At 42.7% G+C, this 15,690-nt stretch overlaps 1 long non-coding RNA gene across 2 annotated transcripts; it reads left to right on the top strand.

Moving 5' to 3' along the window:
* Nucleotides 1-6,277: 6,277 nt before the first annotated feature.
* On the top strand, nt 6,278-15,189 carry LOC122555016. 2 transcript variants are annotated; one of them, XR_006313133.1, is made up of 3 exons: nt 6,278-8,895; nt 12,563-12,772; nt 14,760-15,189. It is a non-coding gene; the product is annotated as an uncharacterized LOC122555016 (long non-coding RNA). The 2 variants fall into 2 exon arrangements; XR_006313134.1 differs by having other exon boundaries at nt 12,560-12,772.
* The last annotated feature ends 501 nt before the right edge of the window (nt 15,190-15,690 follow it).

Here is a 15,690-nt window from a genome sequence, read left to right as displayed (position 1 = left end):
GAGAGGGGAAAGATATAAAAGAGGCCTAAGGGGCAACCTTTTCACGCATGCAGAGGGTGGTACATGTATGGAATGAGCTGCCAGAGGATGTGGTGGAGGCTGGTACAATTGCAACATTTAAGAGGCATTTGGATGTGTATATGAATAGGAAGGGTTTGGAGGGGTATGGGTCGGCTGCTGGCATGTGGGACTAGATTGGGTTGGGATATCTGGTCAGCATGGACGGGTTGGACCAAAGGGTCTGTTTCCATGCTGTACATCTTTATGAACTGGGGAAGTACTGCCTGCCTGGAGCAGACCACATGGGCTCGACATTTGCCCCAGGCATGGTGGATAAGGGGAAATTGTTGCCCCACTTTCTTGACAGGTGCCTGGAGGTCTTGGTGGGCAGGGTGCTGCAGAGCAGGTACATCATCTCCCCATAGGGCTGGCAAAGGAGGTCATGCCAGCATGTCTGAGGTTGCCACCCAGCTGTCTCAGCCGTCTGGAGGAATGACCAGCAGTACAGAAAGGTCAATGACCTTTCCTGCTTGGCCAGGCATGTGCCACCATCTTCTCTCTGATAGTCACACACATTCCATCTCTGCAACTGCAACACTTTCCCGCCAAGAACCATGCTGTAACATTCTCACGGTTAAATGCAGCATTGCCCTCACTCGGTCTCACCTTCCCCAGACCCTTCCTCTCCTAACTTTGCATGGTCTCTTAGCTGCCTCCTCACTCACTCGGCACGCATCACCACTTTTGCCTCACCAGTATAAGTACTAACAGCTGTGCTAGTCACTCTAATCACACTCAATCCCTCCTTTTCTCACATTCCAAGAGAAAACAGCCCAAAGTAGGGCAGAAAGAGCCAAGACAGGTGCCCAACATTCAGCTCCTGATCACCTACAAGGAGGGAATGCTACCCCAATTACCCTGAGTGGTCAACTGACAGTGCCCAAGCCTTTCAACTGACATCGGAGGAGGCTGCCCTTGAGTTGCTGTGCTTGGTCCCCTTGAATGCAGGCTGTCTCCCTTGACTTGACTGCTGAGAATCACAAGAAGCATTCCTCTTTGTCTCTGAGTAAAACAGGTGGACCAGGCAGAAGTACTGTGAGCCTTGTATCTCTGGCTGGGTGGAGGGGTCAGAGTGCGGCAAAGTGCAAAAGGCCAAGGCAAGGTAGGGATGCTGTGAGCATGCAGGTGGGCAGAACATGAGGGAACAGTGCACTAAGGGAACAGGCGTGCAGCCTGGTCCGCTCACTGACATTGATGCCTTTCCCCTTGGAGCAGCCTTGCAATACTAGTGGCGGGTGAGGCTTTAAAGAGCAGATGTATACTGTATGTGGATCAAGAGGTACCATGAAGATTGTGATAGTATGGCAGGTATTGAATGCCAGCATCCAATAAGGAGGAAGGGCGTGTGAGTGTACAGCTGGTTCCTGTGGAGCGTGCCCTGTGTGTTGGAATCCAAGACAGTGGTCTGAAAGAGGATGAGGTGATCTGAAACCTCCAGGTACCCACCCTCATGTGAGGAATTGTTGCGGCGTAGTTACCTTATAATGGAAGGTACAGCAGCCTTTCTATTAAGCAGCACTTATGGGACCAGGAACATGACGGTTGATCAAATATTCCAGTTGATCAAGAGATCCACATAATCACCGTAAAAGCACACACTAAGTAATAGAAATGTAATGCAGAAGGTGTACACATCACTGTTATACTTCACTTACCACATAAATTATTCAAATAATAATGCAACTTTGCCGAAAATAAAACTTACCCGCTAAAAGCCTGCTCACTTGCACCCTCAACTGACTACCCGGAGCATCGTGGGGAATCATGATAATACAGTATGTCTGCACGTCAGGTATATCATTCTGCCAGGTTATCGAGAGTGCCTGTCCGTTTAATATGTCGGTGAAAATAATGTTTGCTGTACAATAGACAGCTGTATATTCATGTGGTAAGGTTTAGAGTTAATGAGGCTGTTAACAAGAAATAATCTGTTAACTAACATCTCGCCACTTCCTAGCAAAAAATCTTATCTCAACGCCTGGATCTCTGTTTGAAATTGCAGCTAGTTGTTCTCAACATTGTGCTAGGCCTTGCCTGACTTTCACATGATTATCCCAGATTTTTCATCATAGCCCACATTGGTCAGGCCCTATGAGATTCCACCCTCAAATTCAGATGCATTGTCATACTGAAATCTGAAACAGACTTCAAAACCATGTCCTTATAATCGAGTCCAGCTGCACCTTCAATGCTTATTTACTGGCTCAGAGAACAGGCTGCAAGCTGGACAGATCTCTGTTACCACATGTATCTGTTAACCTTGCAGTATCTCAACATCGTGTCTCAGCTCATATAATCAATTGCAACTAATAAAAGACTGAAACTGGATGAGAGCCCAGAACTGGTAAGTTGTTGATTGCTTTTAAGGACACAATGCAAAACTTTATTAACCGAATCGAGAATGGAAAAGTCAGAGATCTCCATCAAGTGCCAGACTATTGTAGTCTCCAACATTTACATCATCCTCATGGGCTTCTGAAAGCACCTACATCATGGAAATAGCATTTGCATTTTCATAGTTTTCAGCGTCAATTACAAAGGCAAAAAAAATCCTGAAGAACAACAGATTATAGAAATCTGAAATAAAAACAGAAATTGCTGGAAAAACTCAGCAAGTATTAGAATGTCTACAGTGTGGAAACAGGCCCTTTGGCCCAACAAGTCCACACCAGCCCTCCGAAGAGTAACCCACCCAGACCCATTCCTCTATCCTCTTATCCTATATTTACCCCTGACTAATGCACCTAACCTACACATCCTGGAAAGTTATGGGCAACTTATCATGGCCAATTCACCTTGCCTACACATTTTTGGACTGTGGGAGGAAACCCACGCAGACATGGGGAGAAAATGCAAACTCCACACAGACGCTCACCTGCGGCAGGAATCAAACCTGGATCCCTAGCACTATGAGGCAGCAGTGCTAACCACTGAGCCACCGTGTTGCAGCATCTGCGGAGAGAAAGCAGAGTTAGCATTTTGGATCCAGTTCTGAGGAAGGGTCACTTGACCTGAAATGTTACCTCTGATTTCTCTCCACAGATACTGCCAGGCCTGCTAAGTTTTTTCAGCAATTTCTGTTTTCGTTTCAATCACACAGACATTGCTTCTAAACTGTTAAAGGGGACATATTTTGGGCAGTCAATTAAGTTCTGTGCCACCTCATTGATCCCCTATATTTAACTATTTATCAAAGGTGGGTCTTCTCATGCAATATCTGGTCAAGTAGCTCCAAATAGCTGTTTGCACCTCAATAAAGTATGATTATGTTAGTTCGCATTTAAGGCTCATGGCTCAGTGTAGTTTCCCAATCTGACGGCCCTGACACAAGTTGCATTTGCTCCAGAAATGTGACATAACCTGTCTGAACAGGTTGGTTAAAATTGTCCATGGTGGTCTGGATGTCTGACTTGGCTGTGTCCCTCTTTTCAGGCATACTCTCAGAATCCTCTTTTATTCTCCCCTAAAAGTCAGCAAATTATGAGAGGCAATTATAAGTAGAGGCATCAGACATACTGTTTTTTTAACAAATATGCTTTCTGTTCTCCTGCACAGTTGCATGGGACTGTTCAATCACTGAAGTTTCATAGCCAGTACCAGCACTGTTTGAAGATGAATCTTCAAAGTAGTTGTATGAAGTCCTAAGAAGAAGTTAGATTTTATGCAACACATTTCACAAAATGTATTAATGCTTCACAACCAATGAAACGAAAGCAGAATGCTGCAGAAACTGGACATCTGAAATAAAATCAGAAAACTCTGGAATTAATCAGCAGCTCCTGCAACATTGTGAAGAGAGTAAATATGATAGGCCCATGATTTTCCATCAGAACGAATGAAAGATGACAGAGTGAAATGTTGATCAGAATTTTGTGTGTAAGGGTTGCCTGCAAGACAGCTGAGAAGTCGATGGTTATCCTGTTGACCTTTAGTTGAGTCATGCCGTAGTAAGTTACCAGTTGCCAGGCCATTAACTGGTCCAGGGTGTCACTGCTGCCCTCATCTGGATTGAGGTTCCATCTCCATGGCATGCTGGTGTTTCAAGTGGCCAGCTCTCCAGTCTCAGCAGCACCATTAGAGCGGTGGTGACTCAAAGGAGATTTAGAAGAATCCCTACAGTGTGGAAAGAGGCACTTCGGCTCAACAACGCCACACCAACCCACTGTACAGTAACCCACCCAGACTTGTTCTCCTGCCCTAATATCCTATATTTACCTTGACTAATGCACCTAACCTATACATCCCTGAACACGATTGGCAACTTATCATGGCCAATTCACCTAACCTGCACATCTTTGGATTGTGGGAGGAAACTCACACAGACACAGGGAAAATGTGCAAACTCCACACAGACAGTTGCCCAAGGTGAGAATTGAACCCAGGTCCCTGGCACTGTAACGTAGCAGTACTAACCACTGCGCCACTGTGCTGCCCTAACTCCCAGATTCCTTGGACTGCTGCTCATCCCCACTGTAGGGGAACCATGGAGCCAGGGAATCTCTGACAATTCACTGGACATGGCTACCTCCAATCCAGAAGTAGGGCTTGAACCTCTCTCGATCCTAATGGCTGTCATGGCACAAGGTGTTTGAACAAATGCACAATGCAAGACGACGATAAATAGCACTGTGCTTACTGAGTGGGAATTTGCAGTTTCAAGAATCAGCAGGATTGCAACACTAATGTAAGCATGCACTCTGACAGCACTTCATTCTTCAGCTTGCAATACTTCTCAAAATGCTGTTTGTGGGCATAGTCATTATGGTACTCTTGACAATGTGTAAATGTCTCAAGGTTTTAATAGGGCATGGTAGGCCAGTCTTATAGAGTAGTTTGCCTCTCAATGATGAGATAATTGTAGCAGGTGCACCACTTCCTCAGAGAAAGCAGACAAATGTGCACTTATATTCTCATCATACATGCTCAGAGCGATCCCCTTGAGAGCATATTTCAGCCCACTCTGCCTCTCGCCTTCGCTGCTGATTTGCTGGGTTTCAGTGCTAGTGCTTACATTTTCTTTGCACGACTTCTGTCAAATATACCTTTCCTTCCTATACTGGTGGGAGAATGAACTTCTTGGCTCTGTTATTTCCTTCCATTGTCACAACATCAGCCAACCTGTATTTCTCTCCTGTCCATGAAATACGGAAGATTGCTGCTCTTGCTTGACATTAGAGCTGTGGGCTTTGAACAAGAGGAAGTTTGAGAGAAAAGGATATGAAACAAAATGCAGTCTAATTTCAACTTGCAGCAACAAAGCTGTAAGTTTTTTCTTAATCTCATGCACAGTTTCCATGAGATGAGTACCAGTGGTATAGTAAAAAATAGCTATCTGCTAAAGGTTACTTTACTGCTTTTATACTTGTCCTGTTTAATTAAAATGCATAATTTAAAAGAACTCTAAAGATGATATGAAGATAATGTGTAAACACTAAGGGATTGAATTTCTACTGGGATTTCCCCATCGCCTGGTTAGATGATCGATGGAAAAGCCCCAGAGATAAAAGCTGGAGAAATCTTGGGGAAACAACTGTTTGCCGTTCTGTCCTACTCTCTATTCCTCTACGTGCGAGACTCTAGTGGGCGGTACGGTGGCTAGCACTGCTGCCTCACGGCGCCAGAGACCAGGGTTCAATTCCTGCCTCAGGCGACTGACTGTGTGGAGTTTGCACATTCTCCCCGTGTCTGCGTGGGTTTCCTCCGGGTGCTCCGGTTTCCTTCCACAGTCCAAACATGTGCAGGTTTGGTGAATTGGCCATGCTAAATTGCCCGTAGTGTTAGGTAAGGGGTAAATGTAGGGGAATGGGTCTGGGTGGGTTGCGCTTCGGCAGGTCGGTGAGGACTTGTTGAGCCGAAGGGCCTGTTTCCACGCTGTAAGTAATCTAAAAAAAAAATCTTTCTCTGAAATATCAATCTGAACAGAGGAGCTGAGGTCTTTTCCTTTATTTGTTAACTTCACAAGTTTCCAATTAATTGATTGTGCTCAAACAATTCTGTCACTTCTCTTTCTAAAACAAGGAAGTTGAAGCACTTACTCTTTCCTGTTTTCCAATTCCCCTAGCCTTGAATGTTGGCCTGTAAGGGACAGCAAACCAGATCAGCTGCTCTAGTTTGTTAGATGGTCAAGACTGAAGACTACAGAAGTTGTGAAGTTGTGTCCTCCTTAAGTTGAGTTCAACCTCCCAGAGTATTTGGGGTAATGGGGGCTGGAGGAGGGGTAGTGGGAGGTTAATATTTGGGGCTACCAACTGCTTGGACTAACACAAAATGCTTCCAGGTCATAGCCAACAACCCACAATGCTGAAAACCCTAAATGAACTGACTTGTCATCCAAGAGAGGCCTTGAGGCATGCAGGTTGAGGGTGGAGACTGATCTGACTTGATACCAGCCTATATGTTTCATCTAAGATTGACCAAAGAAACAGGAATCCCAAGTGTGGTCCTGGCCTGCTCTGCCTTAAACAGCAATTGATGCTGATTGTGTTGTTAATTCTAAATCTGAACTTGACAGGTTTACTGTTACGCAAAGATAACCAGGTGTAAGAGACAAACCCATGATTATTAGACTTAAGATGCAAATCTACCACAACCTCACTGAATTGTGGAACATCATCAAGTAGGTAAATAGCCTCTGGCTGTTGCCAAGAGCAATATTCCATGAAGGTGTGTGCACAAAGAGGTTTCCCAGACTTCTTCAGGGAAGGAAGGTCTGGCAGATGATTTCCATGAACACTTAAAATTATTAATTATGTAAAGGAAGACTCTCATTTGTATTTAATGGTCCCTTGACAGACCCATTTTTCCTGTTAGCTCAAATACTGGGTTGAACAATGGCAAAAGACCAAACACAAGAAGTTATTGTTACACTGTATCACACAGGGAATAGCAACTTCAGAAACACAAGTTATAGTGATACCCAGAAGGTTATTTACTTTCTTTTGTATTTTTTAACTTGTGGTTTCGAATTGATTGAATATATTTGTAACTTTCACTCATGCTTGCAGCCTAATTGATGTTGCAAATTGAGTGGCTGAGCTAGCTGATAAGTAGGGGCATGAGCAGAAGAAAAAGATTAAAGAGCAAGAGAGAGAGAAGACGAGTGAGAGTGGGGGATGGCCTACGGGAGAGACAAAGTAGGATTGGATGTGAAAGGAAAAATACATTTAAAAGAGTGAGTGAAACAGGAAATAAAATGCCACTCCATCAGCCACCTTAAACATTCACCCCATCCCTTCCGTCAATAGTGCAGCAGCAATATGTCTTTCTCTCTGAGCAGTGTGTACCACCTCCATTGCATAGCAACGACTTGTTAAAGTTCCATTGACAGCACCTTCCAAATCTCCATCAGCAAGATGGGCAAAGGCAGTAAGTACAATGCAACATTACTGTCTGCACAGTCCTCTCTGGGTGACACGCTATCCTAACTTGGAACTACACTGTTGTTCCTTCACTGTCCCTGGGACAGATTCCTGGCACTCCCTTCCTGGGTGTAACTAATTCATACGGACTACAGTGCTTCAAGAAGGCAACTCATCGCCTCCTTCTCAGGGATATGGGCAATAAGCAGTGAAACCCCATCCTACAAGTCAATAAAGAGAAGTAGAATGAATTGTTAGAAAAGTGGTAGGAGAAACAAACAAATTACATCAAAACAAGATAATAATAAGATATAAGAATAAAGAGGCCATTTTATACAACATGTTCAGGATGAATGACATTCACTTCATTTTTTTTAATGTCTATCTTTATGGACTGAAAAGATGTATATAAAGAACAGTAAATTTGTGTCCCTTGGTTTTTAAGCTCAAAATGTGTCTAACCCCCAATGCAAATAATTTTGGCTTTACTTCCCATGCCTTCAGTAATGCACACTCCTTCTTAACAAGTTTTGCAAATAAGGAGCACTCCAGCACATGGTAAAAACAAGGAATGCTGTGATAAAAACTTCAAGGGAATTCTATACAAAGTGACCATTACGACAGACAAAAAGGTGTAGATCGATGGGTGACACATTGGAGGTATTGGTAAAGTGAAGAACTGACAGGCAGTCTACAAGACCCTCAAGTAGAAAGGATTGGAAGCAGATGGCCAGAGAGGTCAGCTCCTAGAATCTGGATCCAAGAACCATACAGCAGTGCCAGAAGATGCCAAATGGCTTCACTTCGGCAGTCAATGGCAGTGAATGTATCTCACCTGTTATCTCATAGCCACCAGAGCACCAGCCTCCCATGGTGCTCAATCATCCCACTCCAATACTACCCCAGCAGCTATCCCAAACATCCAGGTATTCTACCTCATCCTTACATATGTACTAACACTATCAATCCCACACCCAGCTCCCACTACCTTCATATATCTCCAACTAATCAGTTATAACAAGCACATCACTCAAACACAAGGCAATATGATCACTGACATTCTTCCCTCCCTCTGTATCTTGCAGGACAATGCAGCACACAATAGAAGGCAGCAGAGCAAAACCATGCTTACACCTACAGAGAAGGTGGCTCACTGCATCGTGCTGCTGCGTGCAAAGGTCACTAAGAACATTGAGGGTGTTTGTCTTACACCCTTCTCAACTTCAACCTGCCTAGTGAACATGTTCCTGCTGCTATTACTATGAACCACTTACCTTGCACACCATCCCAATCACACTGTCATTTCCATTTTGATTTCCTGCTTCAGATATGCAAGAACTGCTGGCTACACAAGATCAGGAGAGTGAATGGGCTATAACTGGGCCAGAGGTAAAGGATGGTGCATTTCCCAGTGCTCTGGAGGATGAAGTGAAGACCAAGAACACTTAAATGATGTCTTCAATGGAGTGACATCAAGGTGAGTGCTGAATGGAAAGGAATGTTGAGATGTAGCCAATAGATAAAGTTCAACAAATTGAACTTGGCTGCAATCAGGCTGCCTGGCTTAATGAATAATGTTGTTACAGAGGCCAACCTTGCTGTTTAACACTTTTCAAGAGGTTTTTCATAGGCCTTGTCAAAACTTGTGTTGTCCTAGTTTAGAATTGTAGTGTTAGCTGTGTGATGTTATGATTCAATATGCTTAGTTTTAGGTAGTGAACACACTACCACGGGAGGCATATTTAACAAATTACAACATAGTCTTCAACTGAGATGCCAGGTAAGCCTTTGTCATATCCGTAGAAGTTACAATGTACACATCATCATTAACCATAGCATCACAGGTTAGGAGAGGAATAAAATCAGCAGAAAGAAAGGAAGATTTGTAGGGAAGGAAAGGAGATAATAAAGGAGGTGCAGCATGAAAGAAAGGGGAGAGTGAAATATATAGAGGAGTAGGAATTGACCTAGTGCAGCCAGAGACCGTGACTTTGAGTGACTGCATAAAATAGGTAATAGTAAATCAATAGGCTCCTTTATATTTCTCCTGCTTTTTTCATTGCAATCATGGAAGTAGAAATTAGGAGAATCATATAAAATCAAACTTAGCACCAGGGAGATCTATGCTGCCCTGTTAAACCCATTTTGTTTGAAGTAGAAATGCCATCTGGAACAATGGCATTGTTCAAGTCATGTGAGTTCAAGCAAGGTGGCTTGCTCAAGTCATGTGATTTCTACCTGTGAGGCACTGACTGGGAGCTGCTGGCTTGGAACAATTTCAATAAAGTCACAATACAGACTGTTCAGGATGAGCTTATAACATGGTATCAGACGCCAGCTGAGAGACTTGAGTCTTGAAAAGCTGTAAAGGAAGCTGAGCTACTTGCAGAGATGTACAGCAATGTTTAGAACTGCAAAAGTTGCTACAAGCAGCTGAAAGAAATGGAAAAGAAACATATCAGGCTAGAACTGAAAATTGGACAAGGTACAATGGCTGGAACCTTTCCTCTACCAACTCTGTCAGAACGATATGAAACAGAATTTCTTCCCACTTGCTCACAAAGACAAGATGACATAACGGTGGCAGATCTGCTCAGCAAGCCAGAGCAACCAAGTATAAATGTACTCTTCTCACTATTGGGAAGAGATGATTTTATTGTATACTCCAACTGAGAAACAGAAACAACAGACTGCGGAAATTTGGGAAACATTGAAGGCATACTTTTAACCACTAGGAAATGTAACTTAGGAACAATATGGATTCAATACGGGGGCCCAAGGCAAAAAAGAGACCATTGATCAGTACATGGTTTCATTCACTGAACTCACAGAATCCTAACATTAATAGTTGAGCTAATTAAAGAAAGGATCGAATTAGGCATGAGAACCCACAGGACGAGAGTGTCTGCTGAGGGAGGGAGCAATTTCTCAGGAAAGCGATTGACCTGTCCAGACGTGCTGAGGTTGTAAATCAGCAGCTAGAGAATACACGTGGCAAACCAAGCCAGGCCTTGCATCATTCTGATAGAGAACACAGGCCAAAGGGCAGAATGGTCACAGTCAAAAGAGAGGATGCAACTACTGCAGAGGGCATCATGCAAAGGAGAAGAAAGTGTGTCCAGCAGAGGGAAAGCAGTACCCTTGCTGCAAAAGCCTGAATCACTTTGGACACAAGTGTTTGGCTAAAGGAGGCACGACACAGATTCAAGTAGCCACGGGAGAGAATTGAGCTGAATATTCTGATGAATCACACTGCACCATGAACTGTTCATTAGTTCAGTTTAGTTAATAAGTGATATGTGGTTTGTTACTGTTGGAGTGATGATGTCATAAGGACAATATCAGGTTAACATACATGTCAGATAAGCAACAGTGCATAATGCAATATCATGCCTTCACAGATCTGTGTGAAGTGGCTCAACATGCCAATCCATAAATGAAGTCTTCAAAAGTAAGGACTTCACCTGACAAAGGGGCAACTCTCCGAAAGCTTGTTGTTTCAAATAAACCTGTTGGACTCTAACCTGGTGTCGTCTGACTTCTAACCTTGTTCACCCCAGAGCTACATCATGTGCCAAGAGACTTTGAGCCCAAAGCAATACATGAACAAAACATCTGGAAGTGTAAATGACAAACAGAAAGAAAAAAAAACTACACATCTCAGAAGTGTAGGTTTGCTCGCTGAGCTGTAGGTTTGATATCCAGACGCTTCATTACCTGGCTAGATAACATCATCAGTGGCGACCTCCAAGTGAAGCAAAGCTGTTGTCTCCTGCTTTCTATTTATATGTTTGTCCTGGATGGGGTTCCTGGGGTTTGTGGTGATGTCATTTCCTGTTCATTTTCTGAGGGGTTGATAAATGGTATCTAGATCTGTGTTTGCTTATGGCGTTGTGGTTGGAGTGCCAGGCCTCTAGGAGTTCTCTGGCATGTCTTTGCTTAGCCTGTCCCAGGATAGATGTGTTGTCCCAGTCGAAATGGTGTTTTTTTTCATCCATGTGTAGGGCTACGAGGGAGAGAGGGTCGTGTCTTTTTGTGGCTAGCTGGTGTTCGTGTATCCTGGTGGCTAACTTTCTTCCTGTTTGTCCTACGTAGTGTTTATGGCAGTCCCTGCATGGGATTTTGTAGACGACGTTGGTTTTGTCCACGGGTTGGACTGGGTCTTTTAAGTTTGTTAGTTTTTGTTTGAGAGTGTTGGTGGGTTTGTGTGCTACTAGGATTCCGAGGGGACTTAGTAGTCTGGCTGTCATTCCTGAAACTTCTTTGATGTATGGTAAGGTGGTTAGGGTTTCTGGCTGTGTTTGGTCTGCTTGTCGTGGTTTGTTCTTGAGGAATCTGTGGACTGTATTTTTTGAGTATCCGTTCTTCTTGAATACGTTGTACAGGTGGTTCTCCTCTGTTTTCCGAAGTTCGGCTGTGCTGCAGTGTGAGGTGGCTCGTTGGAATAGTGTTCTGATACAGCTTTGTTTGTGTGTGTTGGGATGGTTGCTGGTGTAGTTAAGTATTTGGTCAGTGTTTGTTGATTTTCTGTATACACAGGTAACCACCTTACCATACATCAAAGACGATTCAGAAATGACAGCCAGGTAATGAAACGTCTGGATATCAAACCTACAGCTCAGCGAGCAAACCTACACCCTAAACCTCAACCTGAGCTACAAACCTTCACAAACCTTGCACTACACATCTCAGCTGGAGAAGGTCTAATACAGGGGTGGGGAACCTGTGGCCTTGAGGTCGCATGCAGCCTTCTAGGCCGTGGTGTGTGGCCTTTTGAATTAATACAAATTTTGCAGAATGATCTTTTATTTTTTATTAATATGTTTTTTTCATTCTTTTTTATTTATCTTGAAGTGAATGTATTTAAAATACCAGAGAATAAAAGAAAACTCAATGAAATAATCCTCACAGACTGACCGCCGCAATTAAAAAATGTGAATTTTGAAGAATATGTAATTGAAGTTTCTTGGATGCTGCCTTATTAGATTACAACTAACATAATGCTGCCTTCCAACATGAAAAGGTTCCCCACGTCTGGTCTAAATTGTAATCCTCAATGTGCTATAAAAGATTTACAAGATTTTCCAATTCACTAAACTACTGATCACAGAAGAGTACAACAATGTTACAATGTCTTCCAGCAGAATATCATTTTGAAGTCAAGGGAGAGTGCAAGAACGTTTCAACATCTGTCAAGAACCATTCAAGGTCAGTCTGAAACACAACATAGAAGAGTTGGAAAAGAAGAAAGTAATCAAGAAAGTGACAACTTTGAGCGAATGGATGAGCAACGTGATACAGGGCTGCACTGCTGCCTCACAGCACTAGAGACCTGGGTTCAACTCCAACCTTGGGTAACTGTCTATATGTTTGCATGTTCTCCCTGTGTCTGTGTGAGTTCCCTCTGGGTGCTCCGGGTTCCTCGCACAATCCAAAGATGTGTAGGTTAGGTGGATTGGCCATGCTAAGTACAGGATTACAGAGATCGGGTGGGGGTTAGGTCTGGGTGGGATTGGAGGTTGGTGCAGACTTGATGGGCCAATGGCCTCTATCAGCACTGTAGGGATTGTATGATACAAACATCCTGTAATGAAATATATTTTTTAATACAACTAACTTTTTGTTTACAGTTGGCTTTTGAATGTTGGTCCTTTTTTTGTGAAGGGGTTTAATTGGTCAGTCTTTTCAGAACCATGATATTAAACCAGTATGTGTCAGAGAGCAGATGATTGAAAGCCTTCTGGAAGGTTAATGAAAGTTTCTTTATACTGTGAGGGTTTACAACAGCTGGGAAAATGCATTGTAATACATTAGCTTGCTTCTGGGCTTAGGATAATTCAGGATTGATTTTAGATGAGAAAACCAAGGGATAAGAAATCTTTTATTGAGTTCAAAGAATCTGACTAGGGTCAGAAGCAAGTATTGTTTCTTCCAAGAAAGGAAATAGTTCAGAGCAGTTAAGGTAATAAGTTATCTCCATGTAAGGTTTGTAGCTTTTGAAAATATCACATCCAGGAATAGTTATTTAGAATGTTGCAGTTTATTAAAGTACTGAGGAAGTTTAAGCTCTCAGTGGTGTGAGTGGGGAAGCAAAGACAATTCACATCTCGGAGAACATATTGGAAAGAAGCAGTTAAATTAACCTTCAAATTTGACAGGGAAGGTAAATTTCTCTGGATTTAGTTAACTGTAAAGTGACTGTGCATGGGAATAGATGGGGTTTTGTTTTGCTGGGTATTTGAAATCTTTTAAACTGTTATTTCTTAGATAGTTTGTTTTCTTTTATTTTATTTATTTTTCTTCTGTAATTTACTTCTGTTATGTTATAAAAGACTAATCTGCAGCCTTATATGTTTATGTGTCAGTGGAAGTCTGCCATATTATTTTTTTAAAATCTATTAAGACTGATTTCATTCTGAGATCTGTTTTGTACATAGTAACATCAGCTGGAATCATAAAAGTGCAAACATTGAAACAAGGAGCAGGAGTAGGCTATTTGGCAAGTTTCCTCTGCCATTTAATATGATTGCTGATCTGATTGTAACCTCAAATCCACATTCTTACCAAAACTTAACTTGGAAAGGTGAACGGATGCATCGACTCAAAGGATCTACTTAGAACTCTAAAGAGATCTCACTACTCCAGGCCAATCATCAAAGGACTTTGGTCACAAATTGCAAATCTCTGCTGTCCGAGTTGTGAAGGTTGGTTGCTAGCGAGTGAAACTAGATGAAAAGATCAGCCTTCTAATTATGTGCAGGATGCTGTTTTCAGGGGATCCAGGTGCTGTTTGGCACTTCAACATCTCCAGAGAAGTATCAGTGCAAACAACATGACACAGCTAGTGATCATCCTGGAGTAGTTGCTATTGAGATGGGATGGTTTATGGATGTGGAGACACAATAGAAAATGGAATATTCCATGGTGAAGGAACATCAATGACAATGTGTACACGGTTTAGTATCAGTCATACTGAGATTTTTGGAGAGTCTGTTGCCATGTAGACTAATGAGAGCTTTCTCTTTTTGTATTTCACTGAATCTGTCTCATAAACTACATAGAGTCAAGAGTGTGGTGCTGGAAAAGCAGAGCAGGTCAGACAGCATCCGAGGAGCAGGAAAATTGATGTTTTGGGCAGAAGCCCTTCACCAAGAATGAGGCTGGGAGCCTTGGGGGGGGGGGGGGGGGTGGAGAGATTTTCCTGCTCCTCGGATACTGCCTGACCTGCTATGCCTTTCCGGCACCACACTCTTGACTCTAATCTCCAACATCTGCAGTACCCACGTTTGCCTCATAAACGATCTATCCAGCCCTCATGGCCTTCATCTCATCCAATTCTAGCCCAATCTTGCCGCAAGGTGTTCCGGGAAGAACTTGCTACACAATGGATATCCACGGAAAAACCAGCAATCTGATTGCCCGTGTCATATTTAACAGGCGGCTGTGTACTTGGATAGGAACTGGCATTCCTAAGCTGCACTGATCAGTCAATACCTTTCCAGAAAATGCCAGAGTAAGGGAAAATTGTACCATGATTCTCCAACAGAGAGCTGAGGTCCTAGTTCAGGGGCTACTGCAGAGGACCACTAACTCAGAACATCATGCAAAACTGTATAACTGTACTTACAATAAAATCATAAATGCTTACAGATTCTGAACTAGATGGTGTAGTGTCTTCCACACTATAGCAATGTGAATGATTCTACGTATACACATTTATTTAAATTTTAACTAAGTTTCATCTAGTCAAGTCTTAACAGGAAAATTATTCATTAACAACACACAGCTTCAAGTTAATTGCTAATCTTTATTGACTTCAGTTTTTTCATTGGCTAGTTGGCAGAAACTAGTCTTATCACATTCCCAACAAAACATCCCAAATGTAAATGGATGAATTCCCTCACTCCTTGTTCCCCATCCCTCCCATAATTGCACTGATGTTTCAAGTTAGTCTCTTTCTGGCTCGTTGGTTTCAAATTTATTCAATATCGACATTTCAGCTTTGCAATAAAGACTGAAGTTTTGAAAGGTATTCATGTGCGGGCAGAGTCATTGTAACATATAGACTTTAGATAGTGCCTGCTGCATGTAACTTCTGTTGGGTTTTTGCAAATCCAAAGGCTCACATTAACAAACCGTGTTCACTCCCACACAGGCAGATTGCATCTCCTCTTTCCAAACTGTAACTCTTAAGCCCAATTTTATTTTTCTTTAACTCGCCTGGAAACTCCTGCATGGACTTAATCTTATTTAGAAACAATATGTCAAGTTT

The sequence above is a fragment of the Chiloscyllium plagiosum genome, chromosome 12 (assembly GCF_004010195.1).
Source record: "Chiloscyllium plagiosum isolate BGI_BamShark_2017 chromosome 12, ASM401019v2, whole genome shotgun sequence".
NCBI classification, from domain to species: Eukaryota; Metazoa; Chordata; class Chondrichthyes; order Orectolobiformes; family Hemiscylliidae; genus Chiloscyllium; species Chiloscyllium plagiosum.
This window is presented reverse-complemented; position numbering and strand designations above follow the sequence as displayed.